The sequence below is a fragment of the Pogona vitticeps genome, chromosome 1 (genome assembly GCF_051106095.1).
Source record: "Pogona vitticeps strain Pit_001003342236 chromosome 1, PviZW2.1, whole genome shotgun sequence".
NCBI lineage: Eukaryota > Metazoa > Chordata > Lepidosauria > Squamata > Agamidae > Pogona > Pogona vitticeps.
The window spans coordinates 257,881,723-257,905,657 of record NC_135783.1 but is presented as its reverse complement, the minus strand read 5'-3'; the positions used below and the strand labels follow the sequence as shown (position 1 = coordinate 257,905,657).

Genomic DNA, 23,935 nt, shown 5'->3' with positions numbered 1-23,935 from the left:
ACACTTTTTTTAGTAATCTTATCTGGGTGTTCATTTCCTTAAACATTTACTGAGTAGTTTCGAGTTACATGTCAATTAGTTAAATATTGAAGAATGCCTTGATGAAGCAGAAATGAAACTGTTTTGAGAAATTCTTACCACAACTAATGTGTACATTTGTATGTGATTTCAGAGACTGGAATACTCATGCAAGCTCAGTGGTTTAGCCATCTGGCTGTGGAGCCAGAGGTGAGGAGTTCAATTTCCCACTGTGCCTCTTTGACAGGGGCTGGACTTGATAATGCATAGCGTCCCTTCCAGTTCTTCAGTTCAGAGATGATGAATTCACCTATTTGATATCGAGTCAGGTTTTGCATATATACAGCCTACATTTATAATTAGATGTTTATTGTTTAACAGACCCAGACAAATAAAACTCACCCTAGTTCTTCCTCTAATGAAGGTCCCAAGTCCTCCAGCCCCAGGCCTTTTATTTACACCAGTGGTCCCCAACCTTGGGCCTCCAGATGTTCTTGGACTTAAACTCCTAGAAATCCTGGCCAGCAGAGGTGGTGGTGAAGGCTTCTGGGAGTTGTAGTCCAAGAACATCTGGAGGCCCAAGGTTGGGGACCACTGATCTACACCATGGGTTCTCCCTCCAATTGCCTTGCATCTGGGTGCTTCCCTTCCTCCAGCTGAGGCAGTTCCTCCTTGCTTGCCTCTGAGCTAACCTGGGGCTGCAGGTGCAGGGCAGACAGCCTGCCAAAGGCATCCTAGGCAACCACCTCACATCTAGGCACAACTTTTTACTGTTGTAGTTTATCTACAGGGAGTGATGGGGAGCCACCTAACAATCTTTTTTTGTTTGTTTCAGTTTTGAAAAGGGCAAGAGTTTATTCTCTAACTCATTATTATAATGATTCTTAATTCGTCTGGTTCAACCTCACATGGAAACAATGCACTTTCCTATGGAATATCTCATATCAAAAGTCAAGGGTGTACAAGGGGTGCCTCTGGTCACACATTAGTGGACGAAATGTACTTCGATCAGTACTGACACAGCTTGAGCATTAATGATACCTGCTTGGGAACCCTTATCCTACTAATCCCAAATACAAACTGAGGTTGTGATTATTGCTCTACCATGGATGACAGGAGCTTTGGGCATGTCAGAGGCTGCCTCAGGTTTTTTTTTGAGACATTAAAATTTAACAGTGCAAACCTCAGGCATATTTACTCACAATATAAATGTCATTGGATCCGAAGGATAGGCCAGGAATGGGGAACGTATGGCTCTTCAGATGTTGATGGACTGCCAATCCCATCAGTCCTAGTCAGCATGGCCACAGATTGGGGATTATGAACAAACAGCAGAGGGAGAGTCACAAGATTCTCATCCTGCCTTAGGCCACGAGCATGAACACATTTCCCTATAAACCCTTCTGAATCCAACATGATTTACTTCCAAGTGAACATGCACAGGAATGCCTGTAAAAGTGTTCCTGGTCTGAGCCATGAGGTTAAAACAGGTTTTGAGAAGAAGTTTAATTGGGATATTGATAGATTGGAAGGCTGGAAGAGATCCAAACCTCAAGTCCAAGGAATCTTGCAAAAACATCCATTCAGTGTGGACAAGGAGGGAAATGTGTCTCTGTGTGTCTCTCTCTCTCTCTCTCTCTCTCTGTGTGTGTGTGTGTGTGTGTGTGTGTGTGTGTGTGTGTGTGTGTGAGAGAGAGAGAGAGAGAGAGAGAGAGAGAGAGAGAGAGAGATTCTTGCCAGGAAAGTACTTTTAGATGCTTAAAAACACTAAACTTTTGTGTTTCCTGAAAGGGTTAACCACCCAAGCACAGCCATGAGGCTTTTTGTTTGTTTCCTCTAAGTGCTCCACTCCAGTTGGTTAGCAAAAGAAAAGGAAAGGTATGCAGTAGCAGACAGCTTTCTCTTTGTGAGGTTCTAAGGCTTGCTGGGGGGGGGGGAGAGGGGAAGAACATGCAAAATGACTTCTGCCAACCTGGAAGAAAAGCAGCCCTGCCAGTACTCTTTATACAGACCCTTGGGAGGGGATCCAGAGATCTCTCCGACTTCACTGGATGCCTATATGGGGACTTGGTATTAACCAGAGGGGATTCAGCCAGCCAGGAGTCTCCCCAAACCCACATATTTGGCATGGACAACAAACCCAGGGCTGCATTTCTGGAGAGATTTGCACAAGGTATCTACTGCTCTCTTTGTCTCTCCAGCTCTTCCTATGGGAGCTACTTTGTAGAGAGCCATCTCTCACAGTTTTGGCAGGGAAACTGTTTTACATTCCCTCAGTGGTTTATCCAATGGGCCAAGCCATCACAATCTCAGAAAAAGGCTCAATAAAAGAAAAGAAAGGTATGCAGAAGCTGTAAAGAGAATTCTAACCCAGTCATCCTATGATAGAAATAAAGTGTGTGTTTTTTTTTGTTGTTTTTTTGCAGGAAGCCATGGGGGATGATCTCTCCAGAGAAAACAAGTAAATTTTCAAGTTTGCAAAGCACTGGCAAGCTGTAAAGTAAGTCCCTTCCAAAGGAATTGTCCACCTTATGATGTCACCTTAAACCAAGGGTCTCTAAAATGTGAAGCAGCAAAATACTAATTAGAAGGTTCAGCTCCACCCCTAAAGAGTTAATGCAGTTAATTCTTCTGCATGAAGCAAAAGGCAGCCAGGCTCAAATGCAAGTCCCATTTCTGTCTAGCTGTTAAGCATATGAGCATGTACTCTTTGGCTGTACATCAAGAACAGCTGCTTGAAATGTAACACAACACAAAATGTATCTAGTTACAATCTGGAAGTGGTAATGCTGGATGCACAATAAGATCTTTCCCTAACAGCAAATGAAAGCTATGTCTACCATTTTCAGAATTCACAACAGCTCTCTCCCTTCTTAAAAGAAAAAACTCTTACCAACATCTTTGTTAGCAAGTTAAATTATCTGAGAATTGAAATCTAATAACAGGGATGGCTTTTAACAATACAAACTTATCTACCAGTACTCGTGCTAGAAAACAAGCAGTAAAAACATAAAATAACAAAATAATTAACATAATTTGTGGCTGGCCAGGAACATTTTTTTCCTACAATACTTCTTTCTGTACCTAAAACACATCACAGACTTCAGAAATCAAATGATAGTTTTCTTTGCAAAACAAAACAGAAGGAAGGAAGGAAAGAAAGAAAAGGAAAGGAAAAGGCAACCAGTAGTCAGCAGACATGCTGTTGCACATTACTGTATATAACAAAGGTTTTATTAATTTTTTTCTTCCTTGTCATTACTCGTGCCTCAAAAAAAATCTATGTGTGCTCCCTCTTAGTTCATGTTCATCCTTTTAAATCCTTGGTAATATGCAAAAATGATTTTACAATGAACAATAAATGTGTAACAGCAATGCATTTTCAGCAGTAAGAGGATGGGAGCACAATCAAAATTCAGTGGGAACTATTCGCCTGTTCCCAGCACAGAGAATGCATTTACACTCGTGCTATCAATGCCACATAGAAAAAGTCTTCTTCCATGATCAGTTTTTCACCACAGAGTGGAGCATTCAGTCACACCTGCCAGATCCGTCCAGATGGATTCATGCAGTGCAACCACAGGACAATGGCAAGCTTGTTGCTCCGTCCTTTCAGCTTTCAACAACAACAACAACAACAACACTGCAGTATCATTAATGCAACATAAAGTTGGGAAAATAGCAAATAGTTTAAATAGTATTTAAACTATTTTAAATGGCTTTAAACAGTAAAGCAAATTACTACCAGTCAACTTCCTGAATCAAAGCCTTATCATTCAAATAATTTTGTGCCATCAACTTTGATGATCCTTCCCAGGGCGTTCTAAGTACAGTACAGAGGACTCAGAAGTGGTTTACCATGCCCTTCTTCTGGAGGCACTCTGGAACTGTGCAACTTGCAAAGGCTACACAGGCTAGCTCTTCACCCAGGAGGCACAGTGAAGAGTCAAACTCCTGACCTCTGGCTCTACACATTGAAACAAACTAGCTAATTATCTCTTACTTACGTATAAACATGACAATAGGAAACTTATACCATCTTATCAGAGTAGATAGACCTTAAACTAAAGACTTTGATACTCAGATTTGAAGCAAGCCTAGTGAAGGATCAAAGACGGCAAAGGCTGTAATCTAAGACAATATACAGTACATGCAGTATGCACCCAAATGAGCTGTGGAATTCCCATTGCAAAAACAACCCTTAAAGACATGCTCCACTTCCCCATATAAGCATTGGGACTGGGAGGTCAGGGAGGTCAAGGGGATGGAAGCGAAAGTCAGCAGTAGGTGAGGCTCAGTATTTCTGTTTGTGTCCCCTTACTCCTTTCCTTGCAATGCTCCTGTAGTGAAACCCTCTAACACGAAAGTATCTCCGTGCAAGTACACACCACTTGCCCAGACTCTTGCAAAAGCCCCTCAAGCACCTAGGCAAATCCAGCTGCATCTTGAGAGAACAGCCAGCAGTTGTAGCCCCTCCCACATGGATCCACAAGTCTTCCTTACAAAGCTAAAACCAGCTTTGCAAGGATAGCCAATATTTCATTGCAAAGTATAATAATTCTGGGAAAGTTTTATAGTAGCCAACCCAAGTTTATGGGCACTGAATTCAGAACCAAGCCCCTCTGGACCATATAATGTAAAACACACTACATGGTGAATTTCAATTTTATTTAAGAACAGGAAAACATAAAGCCAAATTACCAAAAGGCAGAAAGGTGTTTAAATCAATAAGCCCATTAACTGCAATAAATTCCAATACAGCATAGGTAAAACCAAGGCAAGTGAAACACCATGCAAAAGAACACCCACACAGGTGGTCTGACTAGGATTCTTCTTCTGTCTAACAAATGTCTCCTTCTTCATCCTCAAACTGTTCCACTAGAGCCCTGAGCTGGTTAAAAATCCAAAGCAGTCAAGGACTCTAGCCTGGCTCTGACAGTCATGAGACCCCATCATTATAGATCATTTCTTTTATTTTATAAAGTTTTATCTACCACTTGTCATTATTTTAAAACAAATTCTAGAATTGTTTACATCAGTGAAAGCCACAGAATAAAATATAGACGATTAATACATACAGTAGTAAAAATAATGATAAATCCCTAAAGGTATTTGATTTTTAAAAATTACAGAATTAATTACAGTGGTGCCTCGCTTGACAAAGAGAATTCGTTCCGTTCAAATCGCGGTTAAGCGAAATCCTTGTCAAGCAAAACGAAAATGCACTGAAAACCGGTTCAATGCATTCCAATGGGCAAAATACCTCAGCGTCCAGCAAAGATCCTCCATAGGGCGACCATTTTCCAGTGCCTGTAATGCAAGGAATCCATCCTAAAGCACAGCGGGGAACCATTTTGCACAGCGGGTGGCCATTTTGAAGACCCGACGATCAGCTGTAAAGATCATCGTTAAGCAGAAAATTGGTTCCCGAAGCAGGGAACCGATAGTCGTAAAGCGCATTTTCCCTATTAAAACATCGTTTTGCGATCGCAAAAACTTCATCCTAAAGCGATTTCGTCTAACGAGGTAATAGTCAAGCAGTGCACCACTGTATTTAGTATTGTGGTTTTCTGAGTTGTATTCTTACAAATACACTAAAAAATGGCAATAACAATTAAATATTTATTTATTGTAAATAAATAAATAAATACATTTGTAGAAAAATACTGTAATTCAGTATTTATTGTTTGATGACAAGGGTTAGATCCAACATTGTACTGCTGGTCACAGTGGAACTTTTCGTCCTTCATTTTCTCCCCATCACCTTCTATGCTGCCTAAAATTTGTCTCAAGAAAGTTTCCCGGCCCTCCCCACAACAGGATGCATTGGGGTGTGGGTAGGTGTGCTATGATGCGGAGTGGTGCTTGCCATCTCCAGTTCCACCAGATTCCACCAATGGAAAGACAGTTTTGAATTTAGCCTCAAAGTTTTTCTCAAAATGGCCCAGATCCTGCTGAGCAAATTACACCTACATAAAGGTGATAATAATGCCATCAGCAAGGGGAGATTGCTGGTAATTAAAGAGGACCTGCTTCAGTCTCAGGTGTCACCTAAACTGCCAGCAACCAGTCTCATTAATTTTCAGAAATTTATATTATTCCAAATAAAGAGTAAAGATCCAACTATCTAGCACAGAGGTGGCAAATTTAATTTCATCTTGGGTCATATCGGCATTATGGTTACCCACAAAAGCCTGGTTGTATCTGTAAGACTATATGAATGTATCTACTCTTTGTCATATTAAATATAATCCTCCTCATTTGATTATTACTGGTTTTTAGTAATAACGCAATTAATAACTAGCTCTGAAAGTAAAAGTCTATGATCAAAGTCAAGAAATAATGGCAAGCAGATATTCAAGTGTACAACTATTGTACAAATTATTGAAAAGTGAGTTTTAGTAACACCCGTTGATGTCCGCTCCACAGCCCTACCCATGTTTGTTTTGTTAATTATTCACGGAAGTCTCCCACTTTTTCTTTGTGCTTGCCACAACCCTTGGTTCTCATTATCACCTGGCTCCTCACTAGCTTTCATAGCCAATGCAGGAGAGGAAGTGGAGATGGCCGCTGCTAGGCGATGCCAACAAACAGTCCTTGCCAGGAGCCGTAAGAATGGGAGTGGGCAAAAGTGAGAACTACATTTCTCAAGGTGCTGCAAACCACCCAAGCAGCTGCACTTTCTGACTTTTTGCTGCTTGGAATGCTGGGATTAGAAGTCCCAGTGGGCGGATTCCCAGCACCCTTGCAGAGCATTATGGGTGACTGAGTAAGCGCCTGCATATTGTATGCTGCACAGTAGCAGGCAACACTGCAAGGGTCACATGAAACGGCCTGGTGGGCCAGATTCAGTCCACGGGCATGAGTTTGACACATGTAATCTAGCATACGTATCTGGCAGTCTGTAAATTACACAACTTTTGTGATACAACTTTTCTGTACAGGCTTGAACATTCTGATTAAGTGATCCATTTATTGAATACCCATCAAACTGCATGCTCTAATTTGACTCTAATTGGTCATATTTATTGGGAAGGGGGGTTGAATGCAGATGGAATTTATTCTTAGTCTTTGCTGAACACACCAAATTGTTTTCAGAAAACCACAGATTGCCTGTACAAGCCAGTTAAGAGAAATGGCAGCAATGAAAATTTGATCTTTATTGTTATGCTTTATAAGTTACTTATGTTTAGAATCCACAGGGCTATGTGAACCCCTTTCATGGCAATCTCCCGTTTTATAGGGCTTGGCAGCCTGTTTCCCCAGTTTTTATTTTGGAATTTCGGTGTCATACTTGTTCTGAAAAGCCTGATAAAGCAGCCCCAATATGCCATGTACTTTCAGTGCTTGGATATACCCCTGTGGATTGGACCACATTTCACTAATTACAGATTTATACTTCCCACAAGGTCACGCAAACCTGATATGGTGTGCTTGTATGGAACCATCTCAATCTACACAATGTAAATTGAGCCAGCTGGTCTGCATTTGCAAAGCCTACAGGCTGCCGTATTCTGAGTATTTCTAGGACATGGCAAGTCTCTTAATTATTAATGCAGGAGAAAGATGGAACAGAGAGAGAGTAGCCTGACATAAGAACCTCCGCCACTTAATCCAAATCCCAGATACTGTAGGCTGTTTCTGGGAGGATGAAAGTGGGGGAAGATTAGGACCTATTTCCCTTCAGTGTAAAGTTCTGTTTTTGAACTATTTCTTATCTCTACTCCAAACCAGAAAAGAATTGTTTATGCCAGTTCAAGAGATTGTGTAAACTTTCTTCTTTTTTGGAGGGCATGGCAGGGATTTCAGACCCATAGTTACCTGCCCATGCCACTCTCAATTCTTCTCTTTCCCCACCATCCAATTCTGAAGAAGTTAGAGGTAAGTTTATTCAGGAATTCTCTGGCAAAGGAGGCTTGGAGACTGGATCTCTCCTTCAGACACTAGATCTCTCTCTTTCTCTCCTCTTAGAAGGGAAGATTTGAATGATTCAATGACCCCTGGGATGGCTTCCCAGAAACCACAGCATTACAGGATTCATGAGCTACGATTTTATTAGTCGATATCCTTAATAAAATGTATGATTTAAATACTCAAATAACATACTATTTACTTGTGTGTATCTATGACCTGTACGTATGAAACACGTTACACAAGTTTAAAATCAACTGGAAGCATTAACTGTAATTAGAATAACTTTGTAGTTTTAGAGGCTTTTTAAGACCTCTGAACTGAAAGAAAAACAGGTCTAATTTTATTTTATTTTTTTTAAAAAATTCCTCACATGTTTAGAATTACTTTTATACTCTTTAGTAGTATGGTCAGTTGGAGAACAGAATCTTTTTCACTTTACAGTATTCTTCAACCCAGATGTTTTCCTCTCATTTTTAAAAACAATCCCTTGGAATCATAATCATATAACTGTAGCCATATGTTATGATGGTATGCAGTCAAGACTTGGAGATTCATAGAAGAATAAATAAAAACAATAAAACAGTACTTAAAATTATTGCCTTCTTTTAAAAAAAAAGGAGGAAAAAAGAAATATAAAGCAAAACTTATTAGTACATTTCTTCAGGAGAAATTTAATATTGTTCATTCCATGTTATTTTTTAAAAAGGCGAACTACCACTCCACTTGTGTATTTTCTATTTTGGAGCATCCATGAGGAGAATCCGGAATAGAAATTCTCTGGACAAATTGGACACAAATTTGACACTCAGGTAAAGCTACCAGATTTCTGTCACATTTTCAGTCTCTAACTAGAACCCATTCCAAATGTGGAAAACTGAGTCTCTAAAGCTGCATATCTCTGGCATCATTGCCACTCCATCAGAAGCTAAATTTTCCTCTTCTAAGAAATAGAAGGCACTGTGTAAGATAGAGGAGACCCTTTCAGTCAGTACCAGAATTAGTAAAATATTTGCAAATCAGATGTTTTAGTGCAGGATGACTGATGAGAGGGGTGACATCGGAGGAACTTTTTTTCCTTGGACAAAAAGATGACAAAATACATGCTTCAGCATACCCTCTAGGCATTACTGCACATTATTGTTGCTTGGGGACAAAAGTATCTGAGCAGGGCGAAGAAAAAATGATTATATGTGTCTCTTTAAGCATAAGATAACATATGAGTCAGCTGTTCTGGTCTTTAGCAATGTCTCCAAGGCAAGATAGACAGAAAAACATTAGATCAAAGGGAGCTATTAGGAAGTGTACAACAGAGTAGGATCCATATAGGCTTAATTTAATCATGCTTAAACTTTCATTATACTTTGAATATCTGACACTGGTATCATAAATTCCTAATTAATATTTAACATTATTATTTATCAACTCCATGTTGAGATGTTAACACTTCACACTAATCCATTGTTTAGCAACATAGCAGGAGGGAATCACTGCAAGCCTCACACTCATGTATCCTTCCCTCCCTTCTCCTCATCCCAAGCTTTGTGAGTTTTTTTCCCCTCCCTTCCCTGAATCCTGACTCTCTGTGTCATCAGAAGCAACACTGTGGTTTCAAAGAAGTTCTATTTAAAACAAACCAACTTCAAACTCTAGATTCCAAATCTAGCTTATTAAATAAGGAACTGCAGCAAGGCTTGTGTTAGGTGAGCACTGACAAATTTCATTTTGCCTTCTCTTAAAGTTAGCTTGTCATGTCATCCAGATCAGGGCCTGCCATTTATAGCAAACTCTGGTGTTGTTGCTGGCTTTGTTAAAACATCAGTGTCTGAGCTGGATGGCATGGCAGCTACAGAAAGCTGCCAGACCCGAGTCTTACAGTTTCTCCTTTCTTTCTAAACCATGATGCAAACTGGGCTGGAGGAAGGCTTTGCATGCAGCTCCAGAAAACTTAGTCCAAGGAAGCACTACAACGTGGGGGGGGGGGGGGGAGAGAAATTAATTATCAGGCAGATTACAACCTGAGCCATTGCACTGAACTTCAGTTGATCTCCAATATGGTGTTTGCAAAGCAAAATGGTGTCCTGTTGCTATAAGACAGAGTCAACACCCTATCACCATCATCATGTGTCCTGTAGCATGTAGTAGAATTTGTTAAAGAAGGGATGGGCACTTTGATGGAGAAGACTCATTGACTCAGCAGGGGTGCTTCATATCCTGGCAGAGTTATGCATATCTTCTGGATCATATTACACCCTATGATAAAATTACAAAGCTCTGAAAACCAGAACCTGGAATCATTACTTTGAAAAGCAACATCTCTGTTGTTAGTTGTTGTCATTAGCCCATTACTCTCAACATACATTTTATTTCTTAATCTATTGTCCCCTATTCAACACCATAAGTTATGTTGGATAAGCTGGATAAACGCATTGGCAAAGCAGCTACCATGTTCTCTAGACTCACAAAGAGAGTATGGCTTAATAAGAAGCTGATGGCATATACCAAGATCCAGGTCTATAGAGCCTGTGTCCTAAGCACACTCCTGTACTGTAGTGAGTCCTGGACCATTTGTGCATGGCAGGAGAGGAAGCTGAACATGTTCCATATGCGTTGTCTCCGACACATTTTTGGTATCCCCTGGCAGGACAAAGTTCCTAATAGAGTAGTCCTAGATGGAGCCGGAATTTTTAGCATGTATACATTACTGAAACAGTGACGTCTACATTGGCTTTGGCATGTTGTGAGAATGGCTAATGTTCAGATTCCAAAATATCTCCTGTATGGAGAATTAGTGCAGAGGGAGACCACAGCAGCGATACAAGGATATCTGCAAGGGATCTGAAGGCCTTAGGAATGGACCTCAACAGATGGGAAACCTTGACATCTGAGCATTCAGCCTTGAGGCAGGTGGTACATCATGGCCTCTCCCATTTTGTAGAGACACTTGTCCAGTAGGCCAAGGCAAAGAGGCAGTCCCAATACCAGCAAAATCAGGGAGCTGGGCAGGGGACAGATTGCATTGTCTTCAGTGTGGAAAGTATTGTCACTATCGAATTGGCCTTCTCAGCCACACTAGACACTGTTCCAATTCCTCTACTCAGAGCATGTTACCATAGTCTCTCAAGACTGAAGGATGCCTAATCTGAAATGTTCCGTTCAAAAAAAATCTAACATCAAGTTTGTTATAACAAAAACATTAAAAAAGCATTGTGGTACCTTTTAAGACTAACAAATCTATTTGAGTGCCAGTTTGTGTAGATAACATCATATCTCTTCAGACCCACAGAACACAGTGGTTGGGCCACAGGTTTATATATACAGTACAGCATATATCAGGTTGCTATTATTAATACTTTAAAAAGTAGTGACACTGTCACTGTTACTTTAAAAGAAACCAAGAATGATGAACAACACTGTTCATTTTAATACATTTACTTCAAAGTCCTCTGAAAATAGTTATCTATTTATAGACTTTTACTCCCACTCTGTCCAAACATACTTTAGGCATTAACAACATTAAAATTTCATAAAAACCAGCACTGTCCTATTTGGGATGCAACAAAAAAGAGCACAAGACATTATTCACTTATGTTTCATGTTCTCTGTCTTTGATGAAATGCAACATGCACATATCTCACTGAGAGGAAGGCATACAGGTTGATTTTAGGCATGATAGAATAGTTCAGAGATCAGGAAACACAAATGAATAGGAAACACAGTAAAAACAACTTGTACTAAAATAATATCACATATGAACCACACACTAAAAGTCTTTTAAGAGCTTTCTGTAATAGCATGGCCTTATTTAGGCATCCTCCACAGAATGAAACAACCAAATGTCTAGAAACATTCTCTCTTCTATATGCTTTCCTATCATTAAAACATACTTTCAGCTATTGCACCAATGTCCTTTTTGTGTTTGTTGCTGAAAAGGCAATTGCTTGTGTATAGTTAGAGCCAAAAAGGCAATTGATGGGTTTGGTATTTGATTATTATATTCAAATTAGAATTTCAGTACTTGCAACAGCAGCTTTGTATCTTTTTGAAAGGTTATGCAACATAAATCTTTACTATCTTTAGTCACAGCAGAACTAAGGTAGTCTCTGAAACCGTAAGTGTCAGGTTTATTCAATCCTAACTTGGAGAGGGAAGGAAGTTCTAAAAAATGGCATCAATTCAGGTTTGCTCGACACTGCTATAAATCTCTATGACAGGTACGGATAAGACCACTACCCACAGGTGTAAGATAAAACCAATGAAAAACACAGAGGGCCCAAAGGAGGAGGAATTGAGCCAATGCCTGGAAGACTACAAGACATAGATAGCAAATATTCTATAACCCCAAGACTGCAATTTGCACAGGCCTGCTTTAAGAACTTTTCTGAATCCCACCTATTGTTCTCTTTTAAACTCCTGTTATAGTGCATTATCTCTCTCTTGCACCAAATACTTTGCTACACAATATTCTAAAGAAATTCTAGAAGTAAAAAGTGCTTAGAAAGGAACTGAATGCACATAGCTAAGATGACTAAGCATACGAGACAAAGCCAAGTAGAGGGAAAACCCTGTAGAGAAGGCAACAACAATCCTGCTGTCAATTTTTGGCCAGCTTTTTAGAACTGTAAACAGTCCTCCCATCCTGAAGAATGACTGGCATACACTTCCAATACTGCATAAAACAGGATAATTGGGTCCATTTAATCCAGAGCTAAAGAATGGATTGTGTACCTGTGTAGAAATGCAGTTATTAATGAACATACCACATTCTTTGGTCTAAACTTTAAAGCTCAATGAATTAGGTACCTTGCTGAAGAGCTAGAGGTTGGGAGTTTGATTCCCCACTGTGCCTCCTGTGAGTAGCCAGCCTGCATGGCTTTGGGCAAGCTGCACAGTCGCAGGGTGCCCTCCAGAAGAAGGGAGTGGTAAACCACTTCTGAGTACTCTCTATCTAGGAAACCCTGGAAAAGGTCAGCATGTCAGAATCAACTTGACGGCACACAATTATTAATTACAGAGCAAGTCAATGTAGTCACAGCCTGAGAAAACCTTTTCCTAATTGAATACAAGTAGTAAGAATCCAGTGACTCTCTCTCGTGTTCCAACATGTGCTCAGGCTTTGAGGACTTGCAGTTTTTCCTAAATAAATATTTCCTCTTCACTCCAATTTCAGCTACTTTCTGATTCCCCCCCTCCTTTTGACTATTGTCATTAAGTATGGGTGCTGACTACTCTTCAGAAAACTGAAACAGCTAAGCCAATATAGCAAATCTATTAAAAGCTTTTGACAAATTCCTCAGAAATGTGATTTTTTTTCCCTTTTAAGTGGAAGGGGGCAGTGGGAGAGAGCACAGAGTTCAGCCAGAGATACATTTCAGGATGTAGAGTGTAACCTTTTCGTAAAGTTAATTCTGGAAGACAAAGCTTTTCGTTTTTTAATGAGACATTATTTACAACACGGGGAGAGCCAAGGGTAATAAAAAGAACCCAGTGCAACCTTCAAGGTTATCCACAGCTGCCGAGAAGCTTCTAATTATGATGAGCTGTTTCAGCCAGTACTTGGATTCAAGACAAAAGGAAAATTGTACCCTGTTCTCTCATTCACCCTTGAGGTTATAATATTACCAAAAGACTCTCTCTTTGCAACACCACAAGTGGCCTTGATCCTTTTTGTGTGTGACAGAGATAGAATAATTTGTACAAAAATCAACACTAAGTACACATTCAATCCCCTAACGTCCATAAAAAGTAAAGCCAAGATTTTCCACAGAGGCTTGAGTAAGTATGACTCCATTCCAGTTGCAGCCAAAGTGAAACTGTCAGACAAACATTAGGTTAAAACCTCATCACTTATTTTCCCATATTACTGCTTTAGAACATTAGGCGAGCCCTTCTGGAACAAACCAAAGGCCTCTCTCTTCTTCTGTTGGTTTTTATGCCAACATTATTCTGCATTTGAAAGGTGGCATTTTAATGTCATGCTTGCACTGTATCTGTAGACAGGGATGTCCCTCATTTTCAAAGGCTGTGCTCTGTGGCCACGCTTAGTGGCTTTTAGAAGTAGACTAATCATATTGGCGTAATGGATGTTATGTCAGGATTTCACAGGATGTGCTAGTGAATTCCAATCAGAAATCCTGATGTAGGGGCAATGCAATATACCATGGTACTTGAAATGATATATTTTACCTTATCTCATAACTCCTACTTATACAGTACAGCAAATCTTATATCTTCCTCATATCTTCTACTTTTCATAGCATATCTGCTCCCTGAGTTACCTGAACACTGGAAACTACTTTGTTCCCAAAAGGAACTCATGATGTGTTCATTATCTCAGTGGGGAATTGAATCTGCAACCTCTGCAGCCAGATACCACTGAGCTATCCAGCCAGTTATAGGACGCTCCCAAAGGAAGGGAATGGTAAACCATTTCTGATTACTCTCTACCTAGAAAACCATGGAAAGGGTAGCTGTAAGTCATAATTGACTTGACGGCACAAAATTATTATTATTGGGTAGATAGCTCAGTGAGTTGGGAGATCAATTCCCCACTGTGTCTTCTGGAAAAAGAGCTAGCCTGTGCGGCCTTGGCACCTGTAATGTCCCCAGGATGCCTCCAGAAGAAGGGAATGGCAAACTACTTCAGATTTCTCTCTAACTAAAGAATTCTGAAAAGGGTCACCATGAGTCAGAATTGACTTGACTGCAGATGATGATGATTCTAGCTATTACACAAGTCAATACTGGCTGATGTAATCTATGAGATCATTTATTATTTACTTATTTAATGTCTATCCTGCATTTCTCCCAATGCAGGGAACCATGGCAACTCACATAGTCTCAAGTTGTTCTACACGTTAAATGCCTATAGCAAGGTCCTGAACTTAGCCTGGAAGCTATTCAGCAACCACAGTGCAATTGGTTCAACACAGGTGTAATACAGACATGAGACATTCCTCTTGCTGTCCTGGATGTTGTATTGTGCACCAGTCCAGCTTCCAGACCAAACACAAGGGCAGCCCTACAAAAGGTGCATTCCCGTAACCTAAATGTGAAACGACTAATGCTAGGACTACGCCAGCCAATCTACACGGTCAAGGAAAATAGCTATTACCCATAAAGAGAAAATAAGAGCAATAATTGTTATTACTCAGCAAGTGAAAATCCCCACCTAACCTATTTAGCAATGATTTACAACTCCCTATACATCAAAACAAATGAGAATATTTTTTACAATTTAGTTAAGAACTCCTGTGATTGTTGCAGCACTAATAAACTGGTTGAAGAATTATAGCTGAATTATTTATTTTAAATTCTGTCACATGGTTTCAAATGTCTTAAAACAAACACGGTATTATTTTTGTTTAACTATGCTTGGGTTATTCAAATCTCTTCCTATACACTAAACCCTTGGTAAATACAAAGAGTTCCTTTTTTGTTCAATATGATACTGAGCAAAACATGTGTAAGTTAGATGTCAAACTTTAAAATAATAAGGAACTTGTGACACACACCAGCTAATTCTTAACTGAAACCCTAGCTTATTAAAAATACCAAAAAGACTAGGTTGGTAGTAGCTGCAACTGGAATTAAACATTACAGCTAAAATAGAGCCAACTTTAATCTCATGAGTGGAAAACTCATACAACACCTCCCCCTCCCATAGGTTGGAGAAACATGCAGTTTAGAATTTGTTGCCATCAATATGCTGATGATAAGCAACTCTGCTTCTCCTTCACTACACCTTCGGTGGATGCCATCCAGGTCTTTGAGTGCTGCCTGACATTGATAATGGACTGGATGAGTTAATAAGTTGAAGCTGAATCCTAACAAGATGGAGATCCTGTTGTTGGGAGCGTCACCTGACCGGCTAGAAGTAAATTTGCCTGGTCTCGGTAGGGCTACCTTCCCCCTAAAAATATGAAGTTCACAATTCGGGAATAATCCTGGATCCAGCACTGACAATAAAACAATACATTTATGCCATAATCAGGACCACCTTTCCCCCAACTTACAGGGATTGCTCAATCGCACCCCTATCTGGGAAGGAGATCCCTAACAACATTGGTCCATGCATTGGTAATGTCAAGAATCAAATACTATAATGCTCTCTATGTGGGGCTGTCCTCGAAGACATAAGCTTCAGCAGGTCCAGAACGTGGCAGTCAGGCTGATTTCCAGAGCAAGTAAATGTGATCATGTCTCCCTGATCCTGGCTTGCTTGCACTGGCTCCGTGTTAGTTTCTGTGCTAGATTCAAGGTGCTAATTTTGACATACAAAGCCCTAAATGGTTTAGGATCTTGATACCTATCAGAGTATCTCTCTCAAAGAACAGCTATCTATTTCACTAAGTCCTTCCAGTCCTTGCTTCTGAGTATGGCCACCCTGAGGGCGGTTAGATGAACCTAGGAAGCAGGCCTTCTCAGTTATGGCCCATGTCTTCCATTGAAGGAAGGTAGACCAGGCCTCCTCTTCCCTAACTTTCAGGAAAATAGTGTAGGCAGAACTGCATAGAGAGGTTTTCAACAACTTGTTTGCCTGAGGCTAATTTATTATCTGTAAGTGTGTATTATTTTATATGTCACCATTTGGTTTGTCTACCTTGATTTGCTTCTGACCTTCTTGGTTATAAATTAGGGGTGGGACGTTTGGTAGGATTAACATTCTTGTAATGTTGCATTTTATATAAACTGCTCAGAGTAGTGACCTTTCACTAAGCTGGCAGTATAGAAATTGCTTAAAATATAATATAATACAGTGGTGCCCCACATGACGACGATAATCCGTTCCAGGAAAATCACTGTTAAGCGAAATCGTTGTCATGTGAAAAAGAATTCCCCACTGGAATGCGTTGAAACTCGTTTAATGCGTTCCAATGGGGAAATTACCTCGTCATCCAGTGAAGATCCTCCATAGGGGAAGCCATTTTCTGAGCACCGATCAGCTGTTAAAATGGCTGCCCTGCGAAGCACAGAACCGGAAAACACAGGACAGCCATTGCGCAGAGCCAGAAAAATCATCATTTTGCGAACAAACGGTTCACAAAGCAAGGACCTAATTGACGTCCAGCTAAAAAACCCCATAGGGAACATTGTTTTGCGATCGCTATAGCGATCACAAAAAAGTCATTGTCATGCGATTTCATCGTTCTGTGGGGTCGTCATAATGTGGGCCACCACTGTATAATATAATATAATATAATATAATATAATATAATATAATATAATATAATATAATATAATATAATATAATATTATATTATATTATATTATATTATATTATATTATATTATATTATATTATATTATATTATATTATATTATTTATTTAATTTATATGCCGCCCACACTACCCAAAGGTCTCTCGGCGGCTTACAGCATATATTAGACTATATTATATAAATAAATAAAACTTACAGACCATTTACCTGGTTTAGTGCAAAGCACTACTCTGGGAGATTTACAACCATATGCATGACACTCAAAATTCATATCAATCCACCATCCCACCTCCCCCATCAAAGCCCCAGCAACCCAAATACTAATCTCCAAATAATCCTAAATATATACAAACACATAGATGGCCAATGAATGAATTGTGTTCCAGATTAATTCAGGGGGATAATTTCTCTATAGCCTTTTTCAAAGACATAAAAATAAAATACTGCAAATAACGGATGAAGTCCAATGCTAAGAGATTTTTGTTAGGACAATGGAACATTTTCTCTCCCTTGCCACCAGAAAATTTGCTCTGGATATCTTCATGCCTCCTCAAAATACATTTCCAGGGTGAATGGGGACCTGCAAAGGGAATGGGAAATTGTCCCTTTTCCTACAGTGGGGTCTCTACTTAAGAACTTAATCCGTATTGGAAGGTGGTTCTCAAGTGGAAAAGTTCTTATGTAGAATCTGCATTTCCCATAGGAATGCATTGAAAACCATTTAATCCGTATCTGCTCTTTTCCGTCCATAGAAACTAATGGGAAACTGCTATTCCGCCTTCTACCACTAGAGGGGGATTGTTTTCTTTTTTTCCCCTTAGGTCAGGGAACAGTGTTAAAAGCACTTCTGACGAAGCTAATTTTGAAGCAATGGACTGAAAACCAATTAATCCGTTCTGGCTGGTTTTTTTTATATAGAGGTCCGTTCGTACATTGAAGCATTAGTTCCCATAGGAACTAATGCAAAGTTGGTTAATACGTACTCTACCACTAGGGGGAGAACTTTTTTTTAACCTAAGATGACCTAAGGTTAAAAAAAGAGCAGGAAAGTTTTTTTTTTCCTGTTCTTATCTGGATTTTTGTTCTCAAGTAGAAGCAAAATTTAGCAAATGGAGCTGTTCTTAAGTGGAATTGTTCTTAAGTAGGGACGTTCTTAAGTAGAGACCCCACTGTACTTCCTTTAATGGAAGCTGCTTCATCAGAGGAAAAAACACAACTGTATCTATCCACGTGCTTATGGATAATTAAAGCACATGGTTTTTCTGCATGTAGTTTGAGACCAGGTATTGTACGAACAGGAAGTTAGAGATGGGGGTATTCATATATGAATACAAATATCCCCGCACAGGTGGTGTTAACAAGGGTCCAGCCCCATGGGGCCAGGCAGTCCACTCACTGATCTGCCGTGGACGCAGATGGCACGATTCTACCAATGGCACCGTAGCGCGCAATCTGCTCGCCACTCTTTAACCTTGCAGTGAGGCTTGTCCTCCCACGTCCTGCCAGGCGTAGCAAGTGGACTGCGCACTGCAGAGCCATTTGTGGAATCACACCGTCCACATCTGCGGAGGATTGGTGAGTGGACAGTCCGGCCCCATGGGGCTGAACCCCCGTTAATGCCACCTGTGCGGGGATATTCTTATTAATATATGAATACGAATAACCGCATCTCTAAACAGGATGTATGTTGGAATTGAGTGATAAAGGTAGATGAGCAACAACTGTGTTGCAGTTTACAAAGAAAAACGAGTTCATAAACTTTGACAAATGCTACTGTAGAACATTCCTGTCATTTAAGAATAAATATCGGGGGGGGGGGGGGGAGAGAGATGTAGCAAGACTCACAAAAGCTTTCTAAACATAAGTAGATGAAATTAAGAAAAAAAATTCAAGTTAAACTCAAGTGAGATAAGAGTCGAGAGTAAAAACTGGGTGATCCAATATGAATTTTAGCGTTTCTTTCAAAGATACTTTTCTTACTAGCAATAGCTGTAATGAATTTTTCTGTGCAATATAATGGTTGGTGTTTCATAGAGAACATAGCAAAAACAGCCAAAGTCAGAAGGATCATAATTAGTCTTTGGGTAAAGTTAAGAAGTGGAGTGGCCCCCAGAAAAAAGGAATGGCAAACCACTTTTGAGTACTATCTCCCTAGAAAACTCTGAAAGGAGTCACCATAAGTCAGAATATACTTGACAGGACACAATTTGCATTTATTAAGAACATTTAGATCCTAATAATTTTATTGGTTTAATTTTGTGCTCAGCAGTACTTGGTTGTAAAAGGAGCTTTTGCAACACTTGTGGCCCACCCAATGCTCATGTAATGTATAATCCCCTTCAATATAACACAAAAAGCTTCAGGTATAGATCTTATTTCAGAGACTACAAGATCAGACCGCATTGCAAAACAACCCGCAATCATCAAATATTAAAGTAAAAAAGAAGTAAAAAATAAAGCTTGGACAGTTTGCCATCAGCAATTTCTAGGAGTATAGCATCCTTTGATCAATTCTGCAGTAATTTTCATCATCTCATGAAAGAATGCTTTAAAAAATAAATAAATGTGCATTTGCTTTACATACTATAGCCTTTAGCTAGAGTGTTAATTCTGGCCCTAGGAGTACAATCTTCACAATGACTTTTAAAGGCAATATCTCATGCAGAAAAGATCTGACTGAAGTATATCTATAAACATGTAAAAACTTAATCTATTCTTTACAGTTCAACCTAGCCATCTCCAGTTCACTCAAAAGAGTCTACACTATGATGCAGGATGTGACTGGGACATCAAAATGACAAAATAATTTTGTGCCCCACACATTAATTATTTTTTATCACAGTCACCTCTATACCTTTCTGTGAAAGCTACACCTCATCTGTTCTGCTTTTAAAATGTTGAGTCAAGACGTCCAAATTAGGGAAAAGAGACTGCTTCTTTTGAAAACCACCACTTTTAAATGGATTTATTTATTTCAACTTGCAGAGCAACCTCCAGTATCTTTGCTCTCTGGACAAATTCTTGGACACAATAGACAAAGGAACACGTGGGCAGCAAAATTAGAAAACAAAGGCAAAGATATATAGACTGTAACTCCCAGAATTGCACAACCATGAGGGCCATTATCATGTTGACTCTGCATTTCTGGGAAATGTAGGCCAAACATTTAACGTTCCTCATCTCTGCAGGATTTGCACACTCCCTGCCACAACTTCACTTTAGTTACTCCAAAAGAAAAATCAAAATACATGTTGGCAGTGACTCTCCCATCATCAACAGATTATTCTAACAGGCATTAGGAATGTTGAGAGTTAACACGCTACAAAGAAATATTTAAATTGCTATTTTTGTTTCGTAAATTAAAAGGTGCCACTCTGCAGAACTACATCTATGGTGAGCCCTTTGTGTGCATGTGTGTTTTAAATCTTCTCTTAAATTGAAAGTTTGGAATAAGAAATCTGGGTTTTGTTACCAAAAATCTGAACAACCCCATTTTAGTAGGTCTGATGCTGCTGTTCGTTTGTAAACTGCTTTCATATATCTAATGACAGTACAGTATACGGTAACTGCGTGAATTTACAGTAAGGACAGAAATATGCATTGGCCCAAATCTGATAGTGTAGTGTAGTAAGTTGCAACTAGAGTAGACGCATTCCAATCAATGAAGCCTATGGAGGAGCTGACTCACAAAATCTCCATTGATTAAATGGGGCTGCTAAACTTCAATTTACTACTAACAAGATCATTCCATCCTGTTACCCCATCCTGCGCTTGCTCACATACAAATCATGCAGGATGGGGTAATAGGATGGAATGATCTTGTTAGTAGTAAATTGTGCAAATATTACCTAGGTTCAGATATATGCAAATTATACACAGAAGATGCTAAACTGCATATGCACACATGTCACACTTATTAAGCAACATAAAATCGATCAACTTCCACAGGCAGCTCACATTTAAAACCTGTTACCAAGTACAGTAATTTTGTAAAAGGAATGCTTTTGAATTATTGTTTCATCTCCTACAAACGTTGCCCCTGCTTGTTCAGAACAGGATGGCAGCAGGGGCCAGATATGGAATATGATCTGAAGCCACCTATAAACTTGAAGAAGAAAGTGAGAGAAACTCACTCCTAGTCTCATAATTAAAGCCATAAAAAGATCAAAGAGAAAAAAAAGAGATTTGGCCAGTATTAGCACTGACTTTTAATCTAATTGATGTCCAAACAAGATCTACCTCTCTTTGCCGGAGGGGTGGGGAGTCTGCAATGAAAGTGTATGGCTTTTCTGTTTCTATTAAGCAGAGGTCTTTTCTTGGCACAGTTACATTTAATTAAATCTTTTTTGATCAGTGGTGTGAAAATGATGGTGTATTGAGAATACTCAGTACCATATTATGAACTGAAACATGATATACAGTATAGGTGATCAAATGGACATCAAACATATATCATAGGATGTACTAATTCATGTTTTAGAAGATGGTAACATTAAGAATACATACAATTCCTTTATGAACAATAGTCTTATGTATGAAAAAAAAAACATGCAACATTAATGTAGATCCTCATGCATCAACTGTGTATGTACTTTTTAAAATGTCATGTAGTAGTGTGTGGACTTGGAATACACATAAAATCATTGAACACATTTTGCCCCGTTTTAAAGGGCCTGAAGTGATTTTAAGTTTGTGGATCAGATAACCTCTTCATATAGTGGTCAAAATCCTGTTCTGTAGTTATGCAAAAGCTGCAACTTTTACCAGCAAATTGCCATAAATTAAGAAATCTCAGTAGCATTATCTACCGTATTTTTTGCACCATAAGACGCACTTTTCCCCCGCCAAAATGTGGGTGGGGAAGTCAGTGCGTCTAATGGTGTGAATGCAGCAATTTCGTCGCTGCTGGCCCCGTGGGGGGGAGTGTCGCAAGGGTCCGGGTGAGCCTTCCAGGACCCTTGCGAGGCTCCCCCACCCCCCCACGGGGCCAGCACCGGCGAAATCGCCAGCTTCCAGGTGGGGGGAACGTCGCAAGGGTCCTGGAAGCTCACTCAGATCCTTGCGACGCTCCTCCCACCTACACACGGGCCAGCACTGGCAAAATCGCCAGGTTCTGGGAGTGTTTTGAGGCTTCCCAAGCCTCAAAACACTCCCAGAAGCTGGCGATTTCACCCCCCCTGGTCCCATGGGGGGGTGGGTGAAGGGTGGCAAGGGTCCAAGGGAGCCTCCCAGGACCCTTGCCACCCTCCCCCCACCCCCCCACGGGGCCAGCCCTGGCAAAATCGCCAGGTTCTGGGAGTGTTTGGAAGCTTGATAAGCCTCCAAACACTCAGAAGCTGGCGATATTAACCCCCCCGCTCCGTGGGGGGTGGGGGAGGGTGGCAAGGGTCCAAGGGACCCTCCCTTGGACCCTTGCCACCCTCCCTCCACCCCCCCACGGGGCCAGGGGGGGTAAAATCGCCAGCTTCTGGGAGCGTTTGGAGGCTTGGGGAGCGTCCAAACACTCCCAGAAGCTGGCGATTTTACCCCCCCTGGTCCCATGGGGGGTGGAGGGTGGCAAGGGTCCAAGGGAGCCTCCCAGGACCCTTGCCAGGCTCCCACCCACCTACCCCCACGGGGACAGCGGGGGCAAAATCGGGAGCTTCCAGCTTCTATGGTGTGTTCTAGGACCCTTTGGAGACTCACCCTGCCTCCCCCGGGGGCCAGAAGGGGCAAAATCGCCACCTTCTGGGGCTCTTTTGAGGCTTGGGAAGCCTCAGAAGAGCCCCAGAAGGTGGCGATTTTGCCCCCTCTGGCCCATGAGGGAGGCAGGGTGAGGCTCCAAAGGGTCCTGGAACACACCCTAGGACCCTGGAAGGGTCCTGGAACACACCCTAGGGTGTGTTCCATAAGATGGACCTCTCCATAAGGCTCACCAAATTTTAGGAGAAGAAAGCAGATAATTTTTTCCTGTTTTCTTCTCCTAAAAATTTGGTGCGTCTTATGGAAAGGTGCGTCTTATGGAGCGAAAAATACGGGTATTTCACCTTAAGTTCCATGACTTGTCATGAAACAGATAATGCCTGCAGATATTTCTTAACTTACGGTAATTTATCTCTAAAAGTTATGCCCTTTTTTTGCATTAACTGTGTGACAGGATTTTGGTGATTTCCTTATAAGAACATGTCATATGGCTGAAGAGCAGAGCCATAAAGCTGACCCACACCAGAAGACACATGGATTCCCATCCCTGCCCCATGTCCATGTATGGTCTGCACCAAGGACTTCTATACACTATATTCACATAGACACATTCTAGATGGGCAGTATATAAGGTTAATAAATGAATAAAAATAAATAAATTCATCACAGATGAACTGGAATGCCCATTGTGCAGACCCCCTAGCTAATATAGAATTTTATTTGCACAGGTTTCAAGGCTGCAGGCATTCATACTTAATATGTAGGTCTCTGGGGTAAAGTGGGGGAACTATCTGACCTCAGGAAGGGGTGCACCTTGACTTTGCTTCCTTCAATGTGTGGAGTCCTCATACAATGCATAATTTGTGAAATGGTTTGAACAAAACTCCAAATTAAAGGCAAGTCTGATTTAAGTATGTATGTACTTTGAGGCTGTAATCTAACTAAACCCATTTAAGGAATAAATCCATACGAGGTCAGTATGCTATCCATACATCTTCCACTCACCCAAAACGCCTCGACCCAATTCCCTCTTTCATCCAATTCCTTCTTCCTCTCAAACCTTCCATATTACATCCTGGAGATTTCTTATGCTTTTTCCTCCAT

At 40.5% G+C, this 23,935-nt stretch overlaps 1 protein-coding gene and 1 long non-coding RNA gene across 4 annotated transcripts in view; one reads left to right on the top strand and one right to left on the bottom strand.

The window, feature by feature from the left end:
- Positions 1-23,935, bottom strand: part of KCNQ1 (potassium voltage-gated channel subfamily Q member 1) — a 417,925-nt gene that overhangs the window by 238,193 nt on the left and 155,797 nt on the right. The window lies entirely within an intron of this gene.
- The window catches only part of LOC140703091 (uncharacterized), a 52,146-nt gene that overhangs the window by 1,902 nt on the left and 26,309 nt on the right, over positions 1-23,935 (top strand). Inside the window, exons 2-4 of one of the 2 annotated variants that reach the window (XR_013540856.1) lie at positions 173-228; positions 2,445-2,518; positions 8,639-8,741. This is a non-coding gene — a long non-coding RNA (uncharacterized LOC140703091). The remainder of the gene's footprint in view (positions 1-172; positions 229-2,444; positions 2,519-8,638; positions 8,742-23,935) is intronic. The other variant, XR_013540857.1, reaches the window with a different exon arrangement.